This window comes from Muntiacus reevesi, chromosome 9 (genome assembly GCF_963930625.1).
Source record: "Muntiacus reevesi chromosome 9, mMunRee1.1, whole genome shotgun sequence".
Classification (NCBI taxonomy): domain Eukaryota; kingdom Metazoa; phylum Chordata; class Mammalia; order Artiodactyla; family Cervidae; genus Muntiacus; species Muntiacus reevesi.
In genome coordinates, this window is record NC_089257.1 from 20,919,326 (window position 1) to 20,943,965 (window position 24,640).

Genomic DNA, 24,640 nt, shown 5'->3' on the forward strand with positions numbered 1-24,640 from the left:
ATCTTTTTTTAGAATTAGACTAGTAGGAGTGGAAACACTTTTGAAAATATCTCTGATTATAAAAAATTTTTTGGTTCTGAGGTGTTTTTGGATAGGTTTCTTTATCATTTAATTGTATTCTTGACAACTGAAAAAAAAATCTTTGTATAAATTCTGTCACTTTATACTAATAAGCCTATCTTTATTGTATTAGTTATCAGGCTGAATATAAAAGGATATCTAAATTGATGACTGTTTGTAAAAATATGATTCAAATGCCTTCTCAACGTTATGTATTTAATACATGAATTCATTCTGAATGAATTCATTCATTCATTCTAAAGGAAACAGAAGCATCCTTCTATCCTCCACATCTGTCTTCACTGAGTACCCACTTAAAGAAAGACAGAATGTTGCCCTCCTGTCTCCTAGCTGTCCATGCCCCCAACCATTCCATTGGATACAGCGCCATGTAGCTGGAGGAAGCAGATGCTCTGCCTCCCAATGCAAACCCAGGGAACCTGAATCTCTAGAGATGAGTTCTGTGCATTTATACTTTCCAAAAGCTTCCCAAGTGATTCTAATGTGCACCTGGGTCAGAGCACTTTTCAAAGCATACACAGTCCTCTTATCTTTGAATTTGAGTGCCTTCTCCACAATTGTGGCACTCAGGGTAGGCGCTCTTTAGAGGGAGAAATAAAAAAATGAGAAGGACATCATTTTCCCAGATAGGGGAGGGACGGTGTGACCTTGAAGCTGAGGAAATAATTCCTGAGCTTTCTTCTTCCTAGACTAGGAAAATTGTGCTCTCGTTCTCTATGGCACATTTAGACAGGGCAGCTCACACAGGCTGAATCTGGGCTCGCAAGGCAGAGAATAATGTTTCCTTGCCCAAACTAGTGAATGGTGGAATGAGGAGTGTTATTGGGAAAATGCATCAAAACCTTACATGTTTGTTTAAATGAAGCTGTGATCTAAGACTGTACCAAACAAACTCTGTGCAGCTTGATTCTGGGCTATGAGATTTATTCTGTTCTTTAAGTGTAGGGGCATGAGGAGAAAATCCAAGTGCAATACATAAATCTTGATTAACTTGTTCAGAGCTCTCAGGAGATCCTTTAAACTCCCCTGGATAGAGTCATGCTCTCATATTGGACATTTACTCTACGCTTTTATTTCCTGATCTTTATTAATGGCCGACTGGCCTGCCCTTAGCTTGTGTTGGTCCTTCTGGAGGGAATTTCAATGGTACACTAAATAGTACTCTTATATACATCACATTTTGCTCTGTTACATAGTGGTGCAAAACTGATTCTTAAAATATGGTTTTCACAAATACTCTATTCAGGGATGGAAATGTTTTGTTTTCGACTCTTACTAGAAGAAACATGAAGCATGAAATATGTTTATTAGAAATGCATACCTCCAAATGAGACTTCAATGAATGCAAACAAAAGTTAAAAAGATTTAGCATTAACTTTTCAGCTGTGCAGGAGATCATCTAGGCAGAGATGTGACCTAGACATGAGAGCCAACAGTACTGTGTTAATTGTCGAGTTCTTGTTGCATAGCACACTGATACTGAATCAGTGTTCTGGAAAATGAAGTCATCCTAATTTTGGGTATAAAAATCAGTATTTTTGTACAGTCCTGTCTGATTGCCCCCACTGCCCAAATGTTTTCCCTTTTTAAAAAGCAGCTCCATTTGGTGTCTCTTGTTTTTCCAGTGGTTGCCAGATGCTTTATTCCTTGCAGTAACTGGTTCTGTCTTGTATACAGTGGTAGAGATGGAAACAGAGTTCCTTTGCTAATTGTGGGTGCAGCTATTCTGTTCTGTATTGTAGGTCACTCAGTCGTGTCTGACTGTTTGGGACCCCGTGGACTGTAGCCCTCTCGGCTCCTCTGTCCATGGAATTCCCAAGGCAGGAGTACTAGAGTGGGTAGCCATTCCTTCTCCAGGGCATCTTCCTGACCCATGGGTTGAACTCAGGTCTCCTGCATTGCTGCAGATTCTTTACCATCTGACCCACCATTCTGTTCTATAACACAGACCCATCTTTAAGCTTCTCAGGCTGCCACCTTAGAGTCTCCATGTGGTGGTGTGGTGATTTTGGATACAGAAAGTCTGAACATCCAGATTTCAAACTGTGCGTGCGTTAGTTGCTCAGTCGAGTCCAACTCTGATCCCATGGACTATAGCTGACCAGACTACTCTGTCCATGGGATTCTCAGGCAAGAATACTGGAGTGAGTTCCCATTCCTTTCTCCAGGGGATCTTCCAGACCCAGGGATCGAACCCAGGCCTCCCTCATTGCAGGCAGACTCTTCACTGTCTGAACCACCTATAGAGAATGCTAGCCACCCCTGAGGCATTGCACTAGCAGGCTGCATGCTTTGTTCGTGTGATCAGCACAGCACCAGGTGGAAATTGTTTTTTGTATTATTTTTATCATTCCCATTTCACAGATGTAGAAACTGAGGCTTCCTTGGAGTAAGCAACTTTCCCAAAGACATTAATAATGGTGGTACAGAATTTGAATACAGATCTTTCTAATCTTGAACATGAGGATTTCCCTAGGCTCTCAAACTGTCAATTATATTTATTCTCAATACTATATTTTCTAAGGAGTCACATAGAGATATTTTTCTTTTCATCTGCATCCATACCACAATTTGAAAGATTAAATTAAAGTGAATAAAAAGACACCTGAAGATTAAGTTTTATTTTATCTATTTTTATTTTTCTTTTAAGTTTTATTTTAAACTTAGAGATTTGAATTTTAGTTTTTAATATCTAGTGTACCAAAAACACTAATGAAAAGTGTTACAATTCTGATTCTCAAAGTGAGAATCAAAGGGAGATAGTGACATCAAATTGAGATATATATTATATATATATATGTGACATATATATTTGGCTTAAATGAAATATCTAAATAGATAGATATATATAGATATATATAGATATATATATATATACCATAGAGCATACAGGACATATTTTTTTCTGTTTCATTTGTCCATATAGACAAAATATAAAGTTCATAAATACAGTATATAGGCCTGTCTTGATTGCAGTGCATCCTCAAAGCTCATAGAGTAGCTGGCATTTTGTATAGTTTAAGCATATATTTTGGACAAACAAAGGTATATGATCTATCAGATCTGATTTAGTTATGGATGTACTCTGAAATGGGCTTTCCTGGTGGCTTAGATGTTAAAGAATTTGCCTGCAATGCAGCAGACCTGTGTTCGATCTCTGGGTCGGGAAGATCTCCTGGAGGAGGGCATGGCTACTCACTCCAGTATTCGTGCCTGGAGAGTCCCATGGACAGAGGAGCCTTGTGGACCACAGCCCATGGGGTCATGAAGAGTGGGACACAACTGAGCAATGAGCATGTTCTCTTTTTTCACACTCAAAAATAGCAGAGTGGTAATCTATAAGAAGAGTCATTTTACTAGCTTGGGTCTAAGATTTCTATTACAAAAAAGAATGTATAGAAAAATGTCTAGAATGTAGTAGATGCTCAAAAATAATGATAATAATAGGAAATTCTTGTCATCACTGAATAATTTGCTTTGATTTTTTTGTACATTTCACTAAGGAATTTGAAAACTTTTCTTCCAGTCATTGAATTAAATTATTTGTGCTAGAATATACAATATAGGTTCTTAGACAAGCAGGAAAAAAAGATTACTGTGCTTTTATGACTTTCAGCCAATGACACATATGCCAGAGACATACTATCCTGTACACCGTAATGCCCACCTACCACCAACCCATTTACTACACAGCCCCTCAAAATGTTGACCATCTCCAATGAAGGCTGTTGATTATCATGTTATATTATAGGAGATCCAAATGATAGATTAGACTTGAATTATTTCTCAAATCTATAAATTACTCTGAAGTTTAAAGGGCTGTGAATTAGGTTTTTTATATAACTGAACTTCTCCAGATGCCTTATTGTATTCATTTGGTCTGATCCCCATTTGAGAATGGGAACTCCTTGAGCATAGGTCTTGGTTGTCATCATACAGTGTCCAGTACATGATAAGCCTTCAGTAATAATAGTAGTAGATGCCATTATTGTTGCTGAAAGTTAATAGAAACGTCAACCAGCAACTTTTTGAATCTGTCATAAATTTGTCTTACCTTCTTCATGTTCTGGAAAACATTGGGTTGTGCTTGCTTCAGATAGTTCAGTGTGCTCAGAGGTAATTTTTTCAAATTGTTTTCCTTCTCAGTTTCCTTAATTCACAAGTGAGGAAATTTTCAACCCCCCTACGGTTTTTTTTTTTCAAGGTTGAATGAGATCATGTGTTTGAAAGCAGTCTTAGACTCTCAAAAGTTGTTTTTAGTGAACTTAAGTAATCTAAAGTGGTATAAGGGACAAAACGAATGTCATGTCTCCGAGAATACTCTCTTAGAGAATAACAAAAAGTTCTTTTCTTCTGGATGACCTACATAATCCTGTCGAGGGCGAAGGGGACCAAGATGGCCCAGAAAAACATGGTCTCTTAAAAATCACTGTTAATATTATGAAACATAGTTTCAATTTTTATCTTTAATAATATATGAAAACAATCATTTTTAGCCGCTTAAATTGCAGCTTTGATTATATATTATGAAGCCCAGAAGTAATTCCCTGAGATGATCAGACACAATATTTCCAGTGCTGACAATAGGCATGGGGAGTAGGCAGTCCTGTTCTCCTTGAAACTTGGTGGTTGTAAGTGGTCCACAGAGGTTAGAAAATAAGAAGAAATTCTCCTTCTCTAGAGCTGATTTGGATTCAAGGCTGCAGAGCTAAATCTTCTCAAGCTTATAATGAAAATCCCCATCTGATTGTCTTTGCTGACTCATCTTATAAAGGGGCGTGTTAACAATGTGGGCATAGCAGGACTTTCTGCCATAAAGAGAACCCCGCATGGCTCCCTCTGAGGGTAAAGTTCTGATGTTTAAAATTGGCAATTGGCTGTCCCACAGTGGGATCATAGTGAAATTTCAAATTTAAATATCTAATACGTGAAATCTGAACCCAATGATCACTGTGATTAAACACAGCTTCCCTGTTCCTTTTCCAGCATGATTGCGCTATCGCAGAGGTAGCTTAGTGGAACTTTTTCCACGCCACTCCTCTGACCTCCCTAATCCTTACAAACAGACCCAGACACCCCCAGTGTGCACACAGTTTAAGTAAAAGCAACATGTCTGCAATGCAGACACTCTCAAGACAAGTCTCGTAAGTTTCCTTACAAACCAGATGACTCTTCGCGAATGCTTCCTAGACATAAATTCTGGAGCCTTACCTAAATCTCTGCAAGTTGCAAAACAGCTAAAAGGAGGTGCATTTCATGAGCTAGCGTGAATTTCTCTCACCAGATCATGCAAAATGCTGAAGTCGTGTGGGTTTTTCATAACCATTTCCCTGGTGCATTGCCAGAGCCACATAATCTAATGAGCTTTCCGGATGGGATGAGGCAAGCTGAGGTGTGCATCAGGTGCACTTGTCACAGGCGCAGACCTCTGAGAGACTGGCTTTCAAGTCTGATTTGCAAGTTGGATATGCCCGTCACTTTGGATTAGCATCCAATTTAAATTCAGCTGTTGTCATTTCCGTCTTAGCATCACATGCATTCTGACGGAAGGCCCTGAATAAAATCACAGTCCCAGAAAATCCTGTCTGTTATCATAATGCTAGGAAGCCACTGTGGTAAACTAAAATGAACTAGACATCGAATGTGTTGCCTTAGCAATCTATCTGCCTTTCCTTTTTCAAGATTGTTTATTTGAACCCTTGAGTGGTCTCTGCTACTAATCAGAAAATTGAGCTTGTCTAACTCATAGGACAGTAATAGTGATACTAGGTATTGTGGAAGACAACTGTTCATAAGTTTCTCACTGAAGCCTTATAGTCACACCCAGAGGCAATGTACCTGTAAGCTCGAAGGTGAGGAACTGAGACCTCGTCGGTCGGGTCTACCTTGACTCATTTGGTCAAAGTTTCAAGGCTAGTGAGCAGTAGGTATAGGATTCAAACTCCCACCTTCCTAACTCCAAAACTACATCCATCTGCTTTGCTACACTGCAAATATATGGGCAGGACTTAGCGAGTGACACCACACACACACACACACACACACACACACACACACACACAATATGTCAAAAGCAAGGTTGTGCTAGTTAATAAGGCAAATGCAATCTTTAGCTGCCTTATAATCTAACTGGGGAAAAAAACCAAGCAAGTGATTAAAGTGCCATTTAAATGCTTAAAGGGGAACAAGAAGGCAAAAGAGGGCACTCTGGCATCATATGGCATATGAATTAAACATGTTCTATAAGGGAATACGTCAGGAAAGTTGAACACTAGAATATGGCCAGTAATGGTGGGTGAAGTAGACAAGAGGTGGTTGTGATGTTCAGTTGCTAAGCTGCGTCAGAATCTTCTGCATCCCCATAGACTATAGCCCATCAGGCTCCTCTGTCCATGGTGTTTCCTAGGCAAGTACACTGAAGTGGCTTGCCATTTTCTTCTCCAGGGGATCTTACCAACCCAGGGATCGAACCTGTGTCTCCTGCATTGCAGGTGGATTCTTTACCGCTAAGCCAGCAGGAAAGCCCCAATGTGAGGTTAGAAGGGGAGAAAGTTTGAGAAAAAGGAATGGCAAAGAATCAGGGCTAAGAAAACCACAGTTACTAAAGAAAAGGAAAGATGACTGGATAAAGAGTTACAGGATGGATAGTGAGGAAAGTGTTGACTGGACTATAAAGTCTTTAAAGAGATGCAGAGGTCATATTGTAGACCTCTTTGTAAAACTATCTTAGGTTAAATACTCTGCTGAAAGGAATAATAATAATAATTATTTTGATGTTTACAGCACCAGTCCAAGTTAGATATCCTCACACTGTTTTACCAATAGAGAAGCTGGGATTCCCAGACCTAGGGTAGCCAAAACTCGGTTGGCTTGTCCCAAAGCCCTTCATCAGAAAGGTACCCCACATGGTGGCCTCATCTTGTCACTGAACCACACACTGAACAGGGACATAGTCAAGTTGTTGTCCTGTTGGTCTTCACTGTAAATGTGAAAGACAACCCAGATCACGTGTCTAGTCAATTCATTTTGTGATGACAGGTGGGATTATGTAGCCTTAGTTACGGCCTAATTCAAAATATACATTTTTTTTTTTTTTTTTGGTGAAACTTTGCAACCAGGGACATCATTAACATTTCGTGCTTTAACCACACTTATCCAACTTTGTAGATTTGACGTTTTATACTTTGCTGACCTTTTTGGGTTGTTAAAGGGAAATATCTTTTTTTGTATTCCTCTCCCTCTGGTACAGCAAATGAAAGTCAACTGTATTAGTAGTTATAGAAAAAAAAAATAAAGGGGAAAAAAAGATAAAGACCATATTTCTTGCTACTTTTTTTTTCTTTAAGTAGAATTATCCTGGGGTTTCAACCAGAGACTTTGGGCTGCTCTGTTATTGATCTGTCTGTTCTATATAAAGATCAGACCACATGTATCTGTCCAAATTGGCAAGGGTTCATTTAGAGTCTTTGCCTTTCATATTTGTATTTGTTGCTTACTACTACAGTCTCGCACAGATAATTGAATAGAATAAATCTCCATATTTCATCCAATAGATTTAAAAAGCGAGTTTTTCCAAACCCATATTTAACATAATAAAATTAACTTTTGATCTCTCCTGATAGCTTTTACTTCTCTGGTAAAGTGGTTACGTCCCTAATCATGCATTTTAAATTAACCCTCTGAATTAGTGAGGTTTTGTGTCACATTACAATATGTGTATTTGTGTGGATGGGCAATTTTTTGGCAAGAGAATTTTTTGCCACTAGCACTACTTGGGAAGCCCCAGTTTTTCCACACCACCATGCAATTCTCAGACACCAGCTGGATGTCCCACCACTCAACTCAATTTTAACACTATCTACGTGGAGATAGAAAAAGACCCCACAGGTTAAGAGTTCAGGCTCACAAGACTAACCCTCCACCCCAACATCAGACGCCAATCGCAGGTCTGGGTTTTCATCTGTGTTTCTGACCAATTAACTATAGATCTGAAATTCCAAAACTCCCTTCCAAAGGCTTCATTGATCTACTAGAGCTGCTCAGAGAATAAGGGAAACATTTTTCTTACTAGATTACTGGTTTATTAGAAAGAATGTCATTTGGGAAAAACTAGATGAAAGAGATGCATAGCGCAAGGTATGGAAAAAGGGCAGAGAGCATCCTTGCCCCCGCTGAGGGTCATTCTGCCTCAATCTCCATGTGTGAACCACCTGGAAGATCTCCAAACCCTATACTTTGGGGCTTTTATGGAGGCTTCTTTACATAGGCATGATTGATGAAACCGTTGCCATTGGTAATTGGACTCAGTCTCCAGCTCCCTCCCCTTCCAGGAGGTCTTTAGTTGCTATTCAGTAGCTCAGTCATGTCCGACTCTTTGAGACCCCATGGACTGCAGCACGTCAGGCTTCCCTGTCCTTCACCAACTCCCAAAGCATGTTCAAACTCATGTCCATTGAGTCAGTGATGCCATCCAAACATCTTGTCCTGTCTCCCCCTTCGCCTCCTGCCTTCAATCTTTCCCAGCCTCAGGGTCTTTTCAAATGAGTCAGTTCTTTGCATCAGGTAGCCAAAGTATTGGACTTCAGCTTCAGCATCAGTCCTTCCAATGAATATTCAGGAGTGATTTCCTTTAGGATTGACTGATTTGATCTCTTTGGAGTTCAAGGGACTCTCAAGAGTCTTCTCCAACACCACAATTCCAAAGCATCAGTTCTTCAGTGCTCAGCCTTGTTTATGGTCCACCTCTCACATCTGTACATGACTACTGGAAAAACCATAGCTTTGACTAGACAGACCTTTGACGGTAAAGTAATATGTCTGCTTTTTAGTATGCTGTCTAGTTTGGTCATAGTTTTTCTTCCAGGAGCACGTGTCTTTTAATTTCATGGCTAAAGTCACCATCCACAGTGATGTTGAAACCCAAGAAAATAAAGTCTGTCACTGTTTCCATTGTTTCCCCTTCTATTTTCCATGAAGTGATGGGACTGGATGCCATGATCTTAGTTTTAGTTTTTTGAATGTTGAGTTTCAAGCCAGCTTTTTCACTCTCATCTTCATCAAGAAACTCTTTAGTTCCTCTTCATTTTTTTGCCATTAGGTTGGCACCCAGGAGGTCTAGGGTAGAACTACAATGTTTAGTCCTCTAGTCTCACAGTTGATTGCCAAGGCAACTAGTCCCCATCTTTGAGTTACCTACAGGCTCTCCAAAAGTTACCTCATTAACATAACACATGACATTTTTTTTTCCTTCCTCCACTGGAGAAATTTCTAAAGTTTTAGGAGTTCTGTGATAGAAAAAGAAATCAAGACCAAAGATAAATATCTTGTTACAAATCACATTAAAATAGCTCTTAATCTTCCTTCCTATTATATTGCAGCTTAATCTTTTAGCTGTACTTTATAGATTATATATGAAAAATGTTTATATTCATCCAAAGATAAAACTTATTCCATATTGCATTTCTTCTTTATTATTCTTCCAATTTTGTATCTTTGGATTAGAATTTAGGTGTTTGCTTTCCTCAGAGGTAATCCACTATTGAGATTTTAGAAACAGCTTTTAGTTTTTTCTAAATCATGTTTTTAGGTTAAACAGTTACCTGAACCAGGTGATGGCTTAAGCAGTTATTTATCATGTGTCCTTCTGTATAATACTGTATAGTATATCTTTTACACATTAAAGGGTATATTTGTTGAGTGTAGAGCTGATAAGCTTGTTGAAAATTCAAGAATCTGAAAACATGAATCTATGAACTATCTTAGCCTAGAGAGAACAAAGATACCTAATTTGCCATGCTCATTAATTATCTATGTCTTCCTAGAACACTAGCTAAGAATCTGTAGCTATGTATTTATATATTGCCCACTTTGAAGGAGAGTCATTATCCATTGGGAATGTCTCTCTAGGGCACAAAATAGGAAAAGGTAAGATGTTTTGTTTTTTTTCAATCTTGCCTTAGCTTCATGAAGCTGGTCTAGATCAGGGACCAGCAAGTGTTCGCATAAAGGGACAGATAATAAATATTGAGGAACTGTAGACCACACAATCACTGTTGCAACAGTTCAGCTTTGCTGTTGCAGTGCTAAAGCACCCTGTTTTCCATAAAATTTTACTCATAAAAACTGGTAGCAGCCCAGATTTGGCCCATAGATCATACAGTTAGCTGACCTCTAGCTTTCAAATTGTAGTGTTGGAATAGACTCTTGGAGAGTCTCTTGGACTGCAAGATCAAGCTAGTCAATTCTAAAGGAAATCAGCCCTGAATATTCATTGGAAGGACTGGTACTGAAGCCCCAATACTTTGACCACCTGATGCAAAGAACTGATTCATTGGAAAAGACCCTGATGCTGGGAAAGATTGAAGGCAAAAGAAGGGGGTAGCAGATGATGAGATAGTTAGATAGAATCATCAACTCAGTGAACATGAATTTGAGCAAACTCCACCAGATAGTGAACAGAGAAGTCTTGTGTGCTGCAGTTCATGGGGTTGCAAAGAGCCAGACATGATTTAGTGACTGAACAACAAATCTGAATAGTATATCACCTGGCCTCATTTGAGAGAAATTCATGTTATGATTTTCTCGAATATGAAACTGTTCCCCTGGCCAGATATTTGTTGAGAATCTTGCATGATTTTGCATCGCCTGGAAAGAAGACAGTGCATCTTCACATAGGACACCTGAGGATGCAAGAGTACCTTGTATTATTGTACAAACTAGTACCTGTTACACGCATTGTCTTCACTGTTGTTTTTCTCATTGTTATAATTATTTTTTTTCTTAAGTTGAATAACTTTACATTTCTATATGACCTAAGTCTAGTATAGATTCCATTAAAAATTTATGCAATTTAAGGTTTACTTTCCATTTACAGTTATTACAAAATATCAGCTAAGATACCCACGTTGTATAATACATCCTTGAGTCTATACTATATCCAGTAGTTTGTGCCTCCCCATTGCCTGCTCTATAGATTTCATTTTTGATAGGAGGAGAATGACACGCAGTGGTTCTTGGAATATGAGGTTGGATTCTTTAAAATATCTTTTGGTTACCAGCAATGTGAACAAAAGTCAAATAAGTTAAGGGAAGACATAAAACATATCCTAGTGATGCCATTTAATCTTTAAAAAACTACCTGAAATTCATCACTGATTCTAACAAGAGATTTCATGAATAACTACAAGACACATTTCTATTTTTAGTCTCTGATTTCATCTGTATGTTCGCTTAATACATCCCTCTTATTTGCCACACTAATTTCCTCCTTATCTCTAATCACCTTGAAGAGAAATACTGCTGCCCAAAGTCTCTTTGTAGTTTCAACCTCAGGGAAAGATTGGCTCTCCCTTGATTCTGCTTTGATTCTAAGAAAGGCCTCCTGGGTCACAAGATGAACCCTGAGACGTGAGTCTGAAGAAAGTGCTATGATGGTGCAGTTTGGAAAACAACCAGATCCAGGAGCTATGGGTGATCTCAGGGGTGTGTGGGGTGAAGTGGCTCAGGCAGGACTTCAGTCCTTGTTTTCCTTGAGGAAAGAATTCAACAGAGACAGGGACTGTGAAGCAGAGAAAGCTTTTGTTAGAAGCACAGTACCTGTAGAAGAGCGCGCAGGCAGAGCTGAAGTGAGTCACGCCCCACGGGGTGGCTTCGATCGCGTGTATGGCGGCAGCTTTCCAGGTTCCCTCCAACCAGTCGTCCTGTCCTTGCCCTTATTTGGTCTGACTCAGGGCCCTCCCTGACATGTGCATGTATTGTTCAGCCAAGATGAATTCCAGCACAGTGGTTTCTGGGAGGTTGGTAGGGCGTATTATGAGCTGACATCCCCTTTCCTTTGACCCCTGAGGATCACCCCTGCACATATGTGGACTGGGGGCTCCACTTGGGCACAAGAATGAGAAAAATGTGGTCACCTTTAGTTCGGTTCAGTCACTTAGTCATGTCGGACTCTTTGCAATCCCATGGACTGCAGCACACCAGACCTCTCTGTCTATCACCAGCTCCTGGAGTTTACTCAAACTCATGTCCATTGAGTCAGTGATGCCATCCAACCATCTCATTCTCTGTCATCCCCTTCTTCTCCCATCTTCAATCTTTCCCAGCATCAGGGTCTTTTCAAATGGTCAATTCTTCACATCAGGTGGCCAAAGTATTGGAGTTTCAGCTTCAGCATTAGTCCTTCTAATGAATATTCAGAACTGATTTCCTTTAGGATGGATTGGTTGGATCTCCTTGCTGTCCAAGGGACCCTCAAGAGTCTTCTCCAACACCACAGTTCAAAAGCATCCATTCTTCAGCACTCAGTCACCTTAGTTTTTATCTAATCAGGGCTTTGTCTTTTTCTTGAAGAGTCAGCAGGAGACTGTTTGCAGCTGCTCAGTCTGGGGTCCATCTGTCTCTTGCTCATGGGCACCAATGGTAACTACACAGCTGGTTGCATCTGGGTGGTCTGTGACATTGTGAGATGGGAAACTCAGAAAAGAGTTTTTGTGCAAGGGGAACTGTTGAAGTAAGAAATATATGCCTTATTTACTGGCTTAGAGAGAGAATGTCATGTCTTTAGAATTTCTATTTGGCATAGTAAATTAACCTCTACACTTTCCTGGAATATTACAGTTGGACCCTTCCAAGGAAGCCAGCTTCTACATGTTTGGAAACACATGACATTCTTGGTTAGCTGACTGTGTGTGAAAGTGAATTAGTTGGTGCTCTGCTGTTAGGCCAATGAGCCTTAGGCTAGAAGGCTACTCAAGTGAAGAGAATGGAATTGAATGCAAAGGATCTAATTAGCTCTGCTCACCATTTTGTGCCCTGTTGAAGCTATATATAATTCCATGTTCTTCCCTGCATTGTGATGATCACCTACAGTTCCTTCATCTCAGAACCTATTGAAAGTGGAAAATGATGGTCCAAAATATCATATTTCTCACTGAAGGATGACAAAACATAGATAGCTCTCTCTCAGAATAAATCATTTGTTCCTCGGGTTAATTTTTTGTTGTTTTTCTGTTTGTGAAGCTCAATTGCTGCTACTTAAAAACTGACCTACAGCAACGGATAGCATTTTTGGATAAGAACATTGGCTCAGAATGGAAGTGCTGGAGAGGTTCTTGTGGATTTTTCTCCTCATATTTCTCGAGAAGCAGCCCTTGACCCACAGGAGAGATGAAATTGTGGGTTTTGGTGGTAGGATCAGGACATCGACATTTAAATGCTTTTTTCACTTTCTATAATGTCCTTTCTTTCCTAAGCAATTTTTGGTCTGGGGTGTTCTCTTAAAAAAATAAACAAGAAGAAGCACAGCTGAAAATTGCTCTCAGAATGTCATAACTGGAAGAGATGGGAGTTTGTCAACTCTCATGTTTCTGTCACCACATTGTGTGGGATTCCATACAATGATACACAAGTAAGTATTTAAAATAATAAAACATTATAAATAAAGCAGCAAGATATTTGGATTTGTTCTTGTGTTCATTTAATAAGCTCTTTCTCTTTTTCTGAAAGTATTATGAACAAATGACTCTTTGCTTCTTACAAACAACAAGGTAGCATGTTTCAGACTTCACATATTTGTGAAATCCATTTTTTTTTTCAAATAAGAGCCTATCTTCTTTAATCACTTTGTTACCAAAAAAAGGTATGCCTTATTTTTATTTTTCTAGTAGTAAGAGTAACTTAGTCATGACAAGTAGAATAGTGTCATTAAATAATTAACAACTTTCTTCTGTTTTTATTTGGGAGCATTCCCAGGTAGCTTAGTAAGACCGGAGACCATAGACCTGTGTAGGTAGGAGAGCTTCCTCACCCCACTTTCCCGTAACCTTAGGAAATACATAGTCCTTCTCTCTTCTGTGCCTGCTAGGGGACGTGTTTTCTCTTGGCCTCCCTTCTTATTTTTCTATATTCACCCTGATCTTCTGGATCTTCTTCCTCCAGGATTTATCTCTTCTGCACTGCTGGTGCTAGCCTCAGATTCTCCCTCAATCACCATGCAGCTTTTTCTGATAGCCTTCAACTTTATACTGGAGCTTCACCTAATAAAGAAGTGAATAATGAACTCTACACATCCCTGTTCTTAAAACCACCTGAGCTTCCTTGGCAAGGGTTCCCTTCTGGGCTGATGTTTCTCCTTCACATCTAGCTCTCCCGTTTTGCTGATGCTTCTGCCCCCTTCTGTATATCCAAGGATCTCAAAATTTATTCTCCTTTAAGATGATTTAGCTTTTCATTTTTCTGGGTTTGCCCTTCTCAGGTTTGATCTAGGGCATTCTACACATAACTGATAATGGTTCAGGAAAGTGTTATATGAAGACCTCTTTTCCCTCTTTAAAGGAGCACCTTTGTTTATATCCTGCATTGAAATATTCTGATATATTTATCACACTGCATTGTTTAAATTGAGATGGAACTCATATAACATAAAATCAACCATTTAAAGTTGAACAATTCAGTAGCATTTAGTACACTTGCAATATCATCCAAGCATCACTTCTCTTAAATTCTGAAATGTGTCCATGTTGCCACAATAAAACCCTGCATTCACTAAGCCACCACTCCCTGTTAAGGGCTGAATTATATCCTGCCATCTTCACCCCGCCCCCCTAAAACTTTTATTAAGATCCCTGGCACTTCAGAATGATGTCTTCTTTGGATAGAAGGTTGTTGCAGTTGTGATTAAGGTTGAGATGAGGTGGTACTAGAGTCAACTCGACTACTAATCCAGTATGGCCCATGCTCTTCTAAGATGACAGTCATGGGAAGATGGAGACATTGAGACAATGACATGTGACTACAAAGGCAGAGGATGGAACTAAGAAGTTGCAAGACAAGGAACAAAGACATGGACAAACATCAAGATCAAAGATGGAGGGCAAACCAGCAGAACCTAGGACTGAGCAAGGAAGGATACCCTACAGGTTTCAGACGGAATATAGCCCCACTGACACCTTGACTTTGACTTCTCACCTTTAGAACAATGTGGCAATAAATTTTATTATAAGTCCTTTATTATGCATCCTAGGGAACTGATATACCCATGTTCCCTTCTGCACTCAGCATTTGCAACCAGATATTACATAAAAGAGGAATCCTACAGTAGGTGACCCATTGTGTCTGACTATTTTCACTTAGCAAAAGGTTTTTGAGACACATTTACTCTGCAAAGTACCAGTATTTTATTTTATGGCTGCATACTGCTCCATAGTATGGCTGTCTCACAATTTATTAATTCATCTCCTGATGGATACTTAGGTTGTTTTCCTCTTGTTGTTACTGTTTATTTGCTAAGTGGTATCTGACTCTCACTTTTGACTATTATTAATAGTTCTGCTATGAATATTTGTGTACAATCTTTTTGTTTTTTTCTTTTTGAATATCTATTTTCAATTTTGAGGAGAACATACCTAAGAGAGAAGTTGCTGAGTCATATGATAGTTCTGTGAGGATGTATAACATTTTACTAGTAACTTCTCTCTTAACCTTATTCTATAAATGATTTTCACACATTATTTACATTACCTTCTTGTGTATAATTTTATTAATGATCCATAAAATAAAAAGATAACCAACATTTACTAAGTTTCTACTCTCTGCTATTGATAGTCTACTCTATGCTAGATTGAATTCAGAGATTTTTCAGGCATCTGTCTCCTTTTAGTAGTTCAGTGAATATCAGTCATTATTGCTGTCTTTATTTTGCCAATGAGATGACTGGGGGTTAGAAAGTGTACATTTACTGACATAAGTTTCTCAGCTACACTGTGCAGAGCTAGGGTTCAAAGCTTTTGTCACAAGCTCTAAATCTTATACTCTTGTCTACTGCATCACACTGTACATGCATGCATGCATACTGTCTCTTCAGTCATGTCCAACTTTGTGTGACCCTATGGACTCTAGCCTGCCAGGCTTGTCTGTCCATGGGATTCTCCAGGCAGGAATACTGGACTGGGTTGCTTGCCTTCCTCCAGGAGATCTCCTCGACCTGGGGATGTTCTCGACCTAAGGATCAAACCCAAGTTTTTCTATGTCACTGCCAGAAGAATTTAATATTTAACAGCTCTCATCCATGAAACTTGAACTTTTTCAGTGGAAATTGATCCAGTCTATTCAGTTTCTTTGGTTACCTTTGTCCCAGAACAATGACTTTTGTTGATTGAAGCTTGGCACTAGTATGGCGTAGGTTTGACATATTAAAGCTTATTGTATATCCACAATATTTGTCTGTTCTCAGCTTACTCCTATCAAGCTGCTAAAAATAAAGCAGAATTACATAAGTGGGTTAAGACAAAATCATACTATTTCTGAAAAGCAATCAAATTTCTTATTGCTCTTGTTTTTTAAGACAACTCCTAGTGTTATGACCCTTTCTTCAATTCTGAGTGCTTTAGGCCAGATCTTTTCAACAAGACTTTCTGTAATGATGAAAATGCTGTGCAGTTTTACACTATCTAATATACTATTTACTAGCCATATGTGACCATTGAGCAGTTGAAATGTGCTGAACAAATGTTACTGAGGGGCTAATTTGTTTATCTTTTAAAAAATATTTATTTGTTTATTTGGCTGCACTGCATCTTTGTTGTGGCACACAAAATCTTTGATTGCAGCATGCGACTTTTAGTTCTAGCATGTGGAATCTAGTTCCCTGACCAATGATTAAACCTGGGTCCCCTGCATTGGGAATGTGGAGTCTTAGCCACTGAACCGCCAGGGAAGTCTCCTAAAATTTTTAGTTAGTGGTATTTAAATTTAAATTGCTACACCTGACTAATTGCTAACATACTGAACACTATAGCTTTAGAATTTCCCATTTCTCTTAGACTCATATGTCCTTTTCAAGATCCCATAACAGTTAGCTCTGTATATTGCTAAAATAAAATCCAAATTTTGGGTAGTAATATCATAGGTAGTCAATCTTTCCTTCAGTATGGTACCATAACCTACATTTAGATAGAAATGTGTTGTCCTAAACAAGTAATATGAATATAATTCCTTATTGCATTGTAAGGATTTGTGTCTCCTAACATTTAAACAAATGGATACATTTGATGGATAACTTAAGTAATGGGAAACCTGATTTTTAACTCCACTATGTAGAGAAATCACTTCCCCAACTCTAGTTCTCCTGCATCATCTTTAAAGTAAATGGTTTGGATTGGGTACCTAATTGGTATTGCTGTTATTAAGTTGTTCAGTCATGTCTGACTCTTTTGTGACTCCATGGACTGTAGCCCACCAGGTTTCTCTACCCATGGGATATTCCAGGAAAGAATACTGGTGTGGATTGCCAGTTCCTTCTCCAGGGAATCTTCCTTATCCAGGGATCGAACCTGTGTCTCCTTCTTTGGCAGGCAGATTCTTTACCCCTGAGTCACCTAATTAGACCTGATCCATTTAAGCATCCTTCTTCCTTTTTCTCCTCTAATGTCATCATATGATGTACACCTTCATCCTTCATCCTAGGAAACTCTCATTCCCTTAATCTCTGATCTCTATAGGATGGCATAAACTCTGGACTGTTCTCTCAGTTTCGATGAATAAGACAGATGTTCTCTGCCCTCAGTTCCTTTGCAAAATAAAGTTTGTCTTGATCTCATCCTTTCCTGAATATTGCAGGATGAAGCAGTTTCTTTTGAAACATCTGAATCAATTAGGAAAAATTGTTTGTTTTATTTTGTTTACTCCCAAAGGCAAAAGCAAAAAAAAAGTTACTTCTGAAATGTCAGTGCCAAGGATATTCCATCTTATGCATTTTAATTTTGTTAGAAGATGCATGTTTAACCAAGGCTGTAAGCAGAAAACCTTCCATAAGGATCATTAAGTATGAAAATATATAAACATATGAAACAATCTATGCTGATTCCAGAAGCACAGGGTAAAATACATTTTAAAAGTGTTAGTTCTTAAGAACAAAAGAAACATGCCCTACTCTCTCTCTCTCTCACGCAAGAATGTGTATTGCAAACATAGTCATTATCTGCACAATATTGATTTTCAGCAAAAAGTTTAGGTAAGTCTTTGTTGTGGACTGCATATCTGTATTTAGTTAGCAGTAATTTCTGCAAAAAAATTTCTTTCAGATGTATCCAAACTGTTTCAGAAACAGATTGATTTCTAGACTGCTTGCATTTTCACAGAATTAAGAATTCACACCCCACAGACTTTTTGAAGTTCCTTTCCCTTCCCCAAAGTTTTAACATACAGGAATGAATGGCTCCAAGATATGTTAGAACAGAGGTTTCAGTATAAAGCTGAGATACGAAATTCTGTATGACTGGAATATGTACTTAAGGAAGAAAAAATGAAAACATAAAGATAAAACTGTCTTTGTATCTACATGCTTGTCTTCCCCCCAAAAGTAAGTAAATAACAATATAGAATACTATTTTATAAAATATATTATAGTCACATACTACCTTAAATTAAAAAGGATGAGTAACATAAACCTATCCCAAATCTGAGTGTTTACCTTGTGCAAATGAGAGTCGTAGCTGTAGTCTTTCATAAATTTAAATTCTCTACATATATATATGTATTTTTTAAGAGGATTTATTCCAAGAAGTTCCCCTGCCAAAGCAGGAAGTCATATGTATGGTGGTCACACCCAAGTCATATCCTCAGTTTCATAGATAGGAGCTAATTGTAAACAGCGCTTTGAAAACCATGCAGCCTGCCTCCAGTTAACCTGGCGACATTCCACATTAAAATACACGAAAACAAAGGGTGGGCTAATGAAAGTCCCATAGAAATTTAAAAACTTTATTCCCTTCTCACTGGTTAGTTTAATGCTGCAAAATAACCCTAAAACACACATCCCAGAAAGGCCCCAAGCACTTCTATACATACAAAAGTGGGCCAAGCCACCCTATTCACTGCATACTGATAGATGGTGAGTTAATTAACATGATGTTATAATGCAAAATGAAAATTGGATCTTCACTGTGCCCTTTCGGTTACTACTTTAAAGGTAGAGGAGGCATAGGAGATGAATAATAGGCTTAATAAGGAAACATTTCATTGGGTTTTTCATTATAGTAAAAACATCTCAGTGGAGAGATAAAAGGCATTTACTAAATTTGCCAGAATGGAGATGTGATTGTTGGAACAGTTTAGGTACTTTATAATTCATTTTGCTCTAATCTCTTTTTTGAAATCTGAGCACAAGGAAGAAAAGAAATCCTTACTATCATAATACAGTTGGAGGACACAGAAAATGGCCTTTAGCAGACATTTTGGATTATGAGTTTCATTCTGACAGTCATTTTGACCAGAAAAATGGCAGTATCAGCTATTAAAAGGAAATTAACTCCCAAATTGCAATTACAACATTAACTTTAGTTAGTGCATCAATAGGGAAAAATCATTTTCTAAGTATTTGTCTCAGGATATGTCTCTCTTCCATCCAGTCAATGTATCTCTTGCTTTTCAAACGTCAAAGTCATCTGTAGTTGTTTTTATCAAGACTGACAAAGGCAGGTGAGCGACAGTTCAACGTAAAAACACAGAAAATGTATGAACTGGATTTCTGATTAATTAGACTATTTCATTAACCGGTTCTATTTTTGGTGCTGTGAACATATTTAAAATGCTTAAACTTTTCCAGGTTTGCCAGATGTAGTAAGAAAACTACACTGGGAGGAAAAAAAAGCATTACATGAAAAGTGTATGACAACTATTTTTAGCTAAATATGTCTAACAGCTGATAGATATGGAAAAAAGAGAATGGAAATTTCTCCATTATTATGAATAATGTAGGTTAAGACTCCTTGAACACCTGAACCAAATTCACAAATGCAGAGGAGTTCAAAAGCAGATCAAGAGTAGGTGTGCATTTGAGAACGCAGCAATGCAGCCCTGGAGTACACACGCGGCCCTTCTCTTTTCAATCACCGCAGAGGTTGGCTGTTTTTAAAGTGTTGTAAGATTCTAGAGTGATGAAAAAACACCCACTCCAGTTAGAATCTATTCTTCCCTTGTCAGGAAACTGAGTTTAATCATTAATGGACTGATTTCAAAATGCCAGGGCTTCTTGGCTCCAAAAATATAGGTGGGGGAAATTATAACAATTGATTGCCCTTTAGTCAAATACTGATGACTGGATAAAAGCTGTTACCACCTGCAAATGTCTTTCTTTCCTTTAAGCCAAATTTTCCAAGAGAATATAGTTTCAGAAGCTGAGCAGTTTGAGGGTAAGTGATGGTATTTTGAGAAACTAAGTCAGGGAATTGTTCCAGAAGGATGAGGAAATCAGCAATGGTAAGGGGCCATTAGTCATAATCAGAAAGGTACACCTTGTTGCTGAATTGGGATATTCTTGATCTTCTCTTCTCCAGTTAATCTTGAGTGGATGGTGTAGGCATGTACTGGATTAACCCACCTTGGGCAGAATATTCAAATAAATTAAATGTATCTTCCACACTCTCCCACCACTTGTTTTTTTTTTTTTTTTCCTACTCAGCTATCACCTGTCTTTAATTTTTTTTTTTTTTTGGCTCTTTGGGTCTTAGTTGCACCACACGAGGTCTTCTGTTGAAGCGCATGGACTTTCTCACTGTGGTGTATGGCCTTAGTTGCCCTGTAGTACGTGGGATCTTAGTTCGATCCCAACTAGGGATCAAGTTGGTGATCCCTGCATTGCAAGGTGGATTCTTAACCACTGGACCACCAAGGAAGTCCCAATCCTGTCTCCTATATCTGATTGTGATGCCTTTAATTTTCAATCATGGAAAGACTCAGTTCTGTATCCTAAACTTTTTCTTTCTCCACATCACATCTCTCCCTGTTGGGTCCTCTGATAATTGCTAAGAGGGTATTTGTTAAATCCACTAATTCTACTTGAGTTTTGAATGATACCTACAGCTTAATTCCTTAATGATCCCATGGTGTTCATAATTTTAAATAGGTCAGTAGACAATCCAAATGATTGTTGTATTTGTCTTTTCTTGTTTTTGACCTTTGGAGCTTTCTGGATACATTAGAATGATAGTAAGTCTTTGCAGAAACATTTTTGGACAGACTAGGATTTGTTTTGCCTTGTGTGTGTGTGTGTGTGTGTGTGTGTGCTATAGTTCAAGTCAAAGAACATGGTAATTGTTCAATCTGTCTAAAGCAAAACACTTGACACATACACAGCTGTTACCCCTTACATTCCCATGTCAGATATCATTAATCCATCTCTGCACTCTTTCCCCCTGAATTCAGATGAGGCCTTAGAATCCATCTCAACTCAGACTTTCGGGCAACCACTAATGGATTATCAGAAGCTGCGCCCCTGCTTCTAATGTCATGGGTGTGTGTGTGTATGTGTGTGTGTGTGTATTTGAATGAAGCAAAGAAAGATACCTATGTATTCCCTCTCCCTTTTTTCCTCTTACTGGGACTAAACATCACAACCGACGGCTGTATCATCTCCATCAGGAAGACAGAGATGTTTTTGAGAGTAAACTAACTATGTAGATGTGATCTAAATTTCAGGATACGACTACCAGGAGGTATGTATAGAACAGAATGAGTACTGGTCTGTGATTGAGGCAGAAGGAAATGCTATGAATTGGGCCTTTGGATGCATTGTTCACTTTTCTTTGATCAACATAAGGATCCATATTATATTAATATTCTTGATACATTAGCTCATGCCAGTTCTTATTCAAAGTCTATCACAATAAAAACACCTATGTATACTTCCTCAAACTATCTTAAATAGAAATATATTAAATATATTTTCTTAAAGATTTTCTAATTCATATGAACTGAGTTCTCAGTTGATACCAGAAAATCTCCATTCTTACATCAGTACTGAAGATGCTAGGTGAAAGATGATGCTTGAGGATGGGAAATAGTCTTATTCCTTTTAATTATCCTATTATCTTAATGTTTTTGGTTGAAGACTCATGTCTACCCTTTGATTTTTATGATAAATTATTTTTATTCATTTTAAGTCAAGTGATTGCCCCTACCTTCTAAGTCTTCTCCCCATTTAGATATTATCTATACTTTAAAGTGTTAAAATGAAATGAAAGAAACCTGAAGGAAATCACATTTATTGTATTTCTGTCTTATGCCAGTTATGATGCTACTCATAGTAGCATTGTTTCAAATGTTATCTGATCTTTTGCTTTATACATTTTTAAGTGGAGTCAGATTATTATCCCTGTTTGCAGATAAATAATTGGTGGCTTACAGAGGTCTTAAATGATATGCCCAATAACAGTATTCGAAAAGAATAATTTGGAAATGAAACCTTACTTCCTCCAAAAGACCAGATCAATAAGAACAGAACCTAGATTGTATAATGTATGATTAGCTTTATGATATTTAATATGTAGTTGTTGTATTTAAGCACTATTTGGAAGTGGAGATTTTCCTAGGAAATTTTAGTGGATGAAATGAACCTCTCTTTTGTTATAGTCTATTTGGAGCAGTAAGTCACAGAACATTATGATTAAAAATTGGAATTCTAAGATGAAGGTCTGGCTTCAGGGTTGATTGACCCAATGATTTGGTAAGATCCAGTATTCTTTCTATGTGTCTGACCTGTTTTTCTTTTGGTTGTTTTATATTCTGATCAATAGCAAGATGACTGCAGCACCCCCAGAGCTATTAATGTCCAATGGAAAGCAGAGGGACCTTTTATTTTTGCAACTTTTTCTCAGGAATGTGGAAAGATCCCTAGCAAGTAACCCTGCTTGCCCTCAGGCTCTTCTATCATGGGGGATTCTCCAGGCAAGAATACTGGAGTGGGTTGCCATGCCCTCCTTCAGGGCGTCTTCCCAAACCAGGGATGGAAGCCAGGTCTCCCATATTACAGACAGATCTGTTACCACCTGAGCCACGAGAGAAACCCAAGAATACTGGAGTGGGTAGCGCATCCTTTCTCCAGAGGATCTTCCCAACCCAGGAATCAAATCTGGGTCTCTCGCATTGCATGCATACTCTTTACCAGCTGAGCTACCAGGGAAGCCCATTGAGTGCAGTACTTGGCAAACAACTCTTATGGAGTGAATGGTTTAAGAATCTGCATAGACTTGTTTTGAAAAGTTGTTTGGAGCCATCTCAATGTCAAAAAAAAGACTTAGGTTTACTACTTAAATTTATTGGAGGTAGAGAACAGAAAAAGCTTCCTGCCCTTCAATTGACTGGGATGATTGCGATTTATTCCAGAGAAAATCTAAATGCTAGACATTTATTGAATAGCTTGGGTGTTCTGAAAATTGTTGATAATAATGATGCTTATGGTCAGGTGAAGATAGGTTGTTATTAGGGAATGTCAACCAGTTGGGAGACCAATAGTATACGAAACCGAAGAATAAGTCCAGGGAAAGGGATCTTAGGATCCCCTGGGATGGAGAGAAGGCAGAAGGGGACAGGGAGGGAGAGCCCCAGTCAATTATCTGGGATGTAGGGTTACTGAGATCAGAGGCTAGGAAAAAGTCTAGACACCCAAGGTAGAAAAGCAGAATAAAGTGGGCCAAGAAGGTTGATTGGCTACTTTAATAGGGGTAAATAGTAGTGGTCATTCAATGTGGTTACTGCACAATGTAGATATTTAAGGTCAGTTTGCCCCAGGCAAGTAGTTCTAGAACAATTAGAATCACCTGGAGGGCATGTTAAACCTGGTTTCTGGGCCCCACTCTTTGAGTTGCAGATTCAATAGATCTGAATGGAGTTCAAGATGGTGTTGGTGGATTGGGGTGGGAGTTTGAAGGGTTGGGGGGCTGGTTAAACAAGTTCCTGGGTGATTCCAGGCTCTGAGAGCCACTGACCGTTTTACCAATAGGTCAGTCTGTAGCGTAACACAATCAATTTGTTTTTATTCCATACAAATCAGCCAGGCAAGAGTTGAAGATTGTTGGTATTTTATTGCTATCTAAAAGACATTCTGCAGAATTAGAACATTAAGAACAGTTGCTGAAACAGGAGAACATCCATAGCAGGATGAGGGACACCAAAGATGCATGGAGTTGAGCTAATTGGGACAGAGTTGTAGTATTCACAGATTGGCATTAGAATCTGGCACCTGAGTTCCGACTTTTGATTTGCAGTGTTCCCAACAGCAAACAGTAGTGTTGCAGCAATGGGGACTGCTTCCAAGGCTCGAGGGTGAGCTTTTAACACTCAGAAGTGAATGGTGAGGAGACACACCTACTGACAAAGCAAGAGTTTATTGGGAAGGGGCGCCCAGGTGCAGGGTAAAGAAATCCAGGAGAACTGCTCTGCCACGTGACTTTCAATCTTGGGTTTTATGGTGATGAGATTAGTGTCTCAGGTTGTCTCTGGCCAATCATTCTGACTCAGGATTCCTCTAAGAGAAAACTTGCATTTACAGAATTTTATTATCCCCAGTGTTTTATTCCCTCTCAGACTGTATTCATCTACTTTCTTCTTGTGCTGCCGTGACAAAGTACCATAAACTCATTTGCCTAAATAAAATAAATGCATTTCGGGAGGCTGACAGTCCAAGATCAAAATGTTGGGAAGGAAGGTTTCATTTGAGGTCTCTTGACCTGTGGGCAGTTATCATCTGGCTGTGTGCTCACATGATCTCTTCTTTGATGCAAGTGGG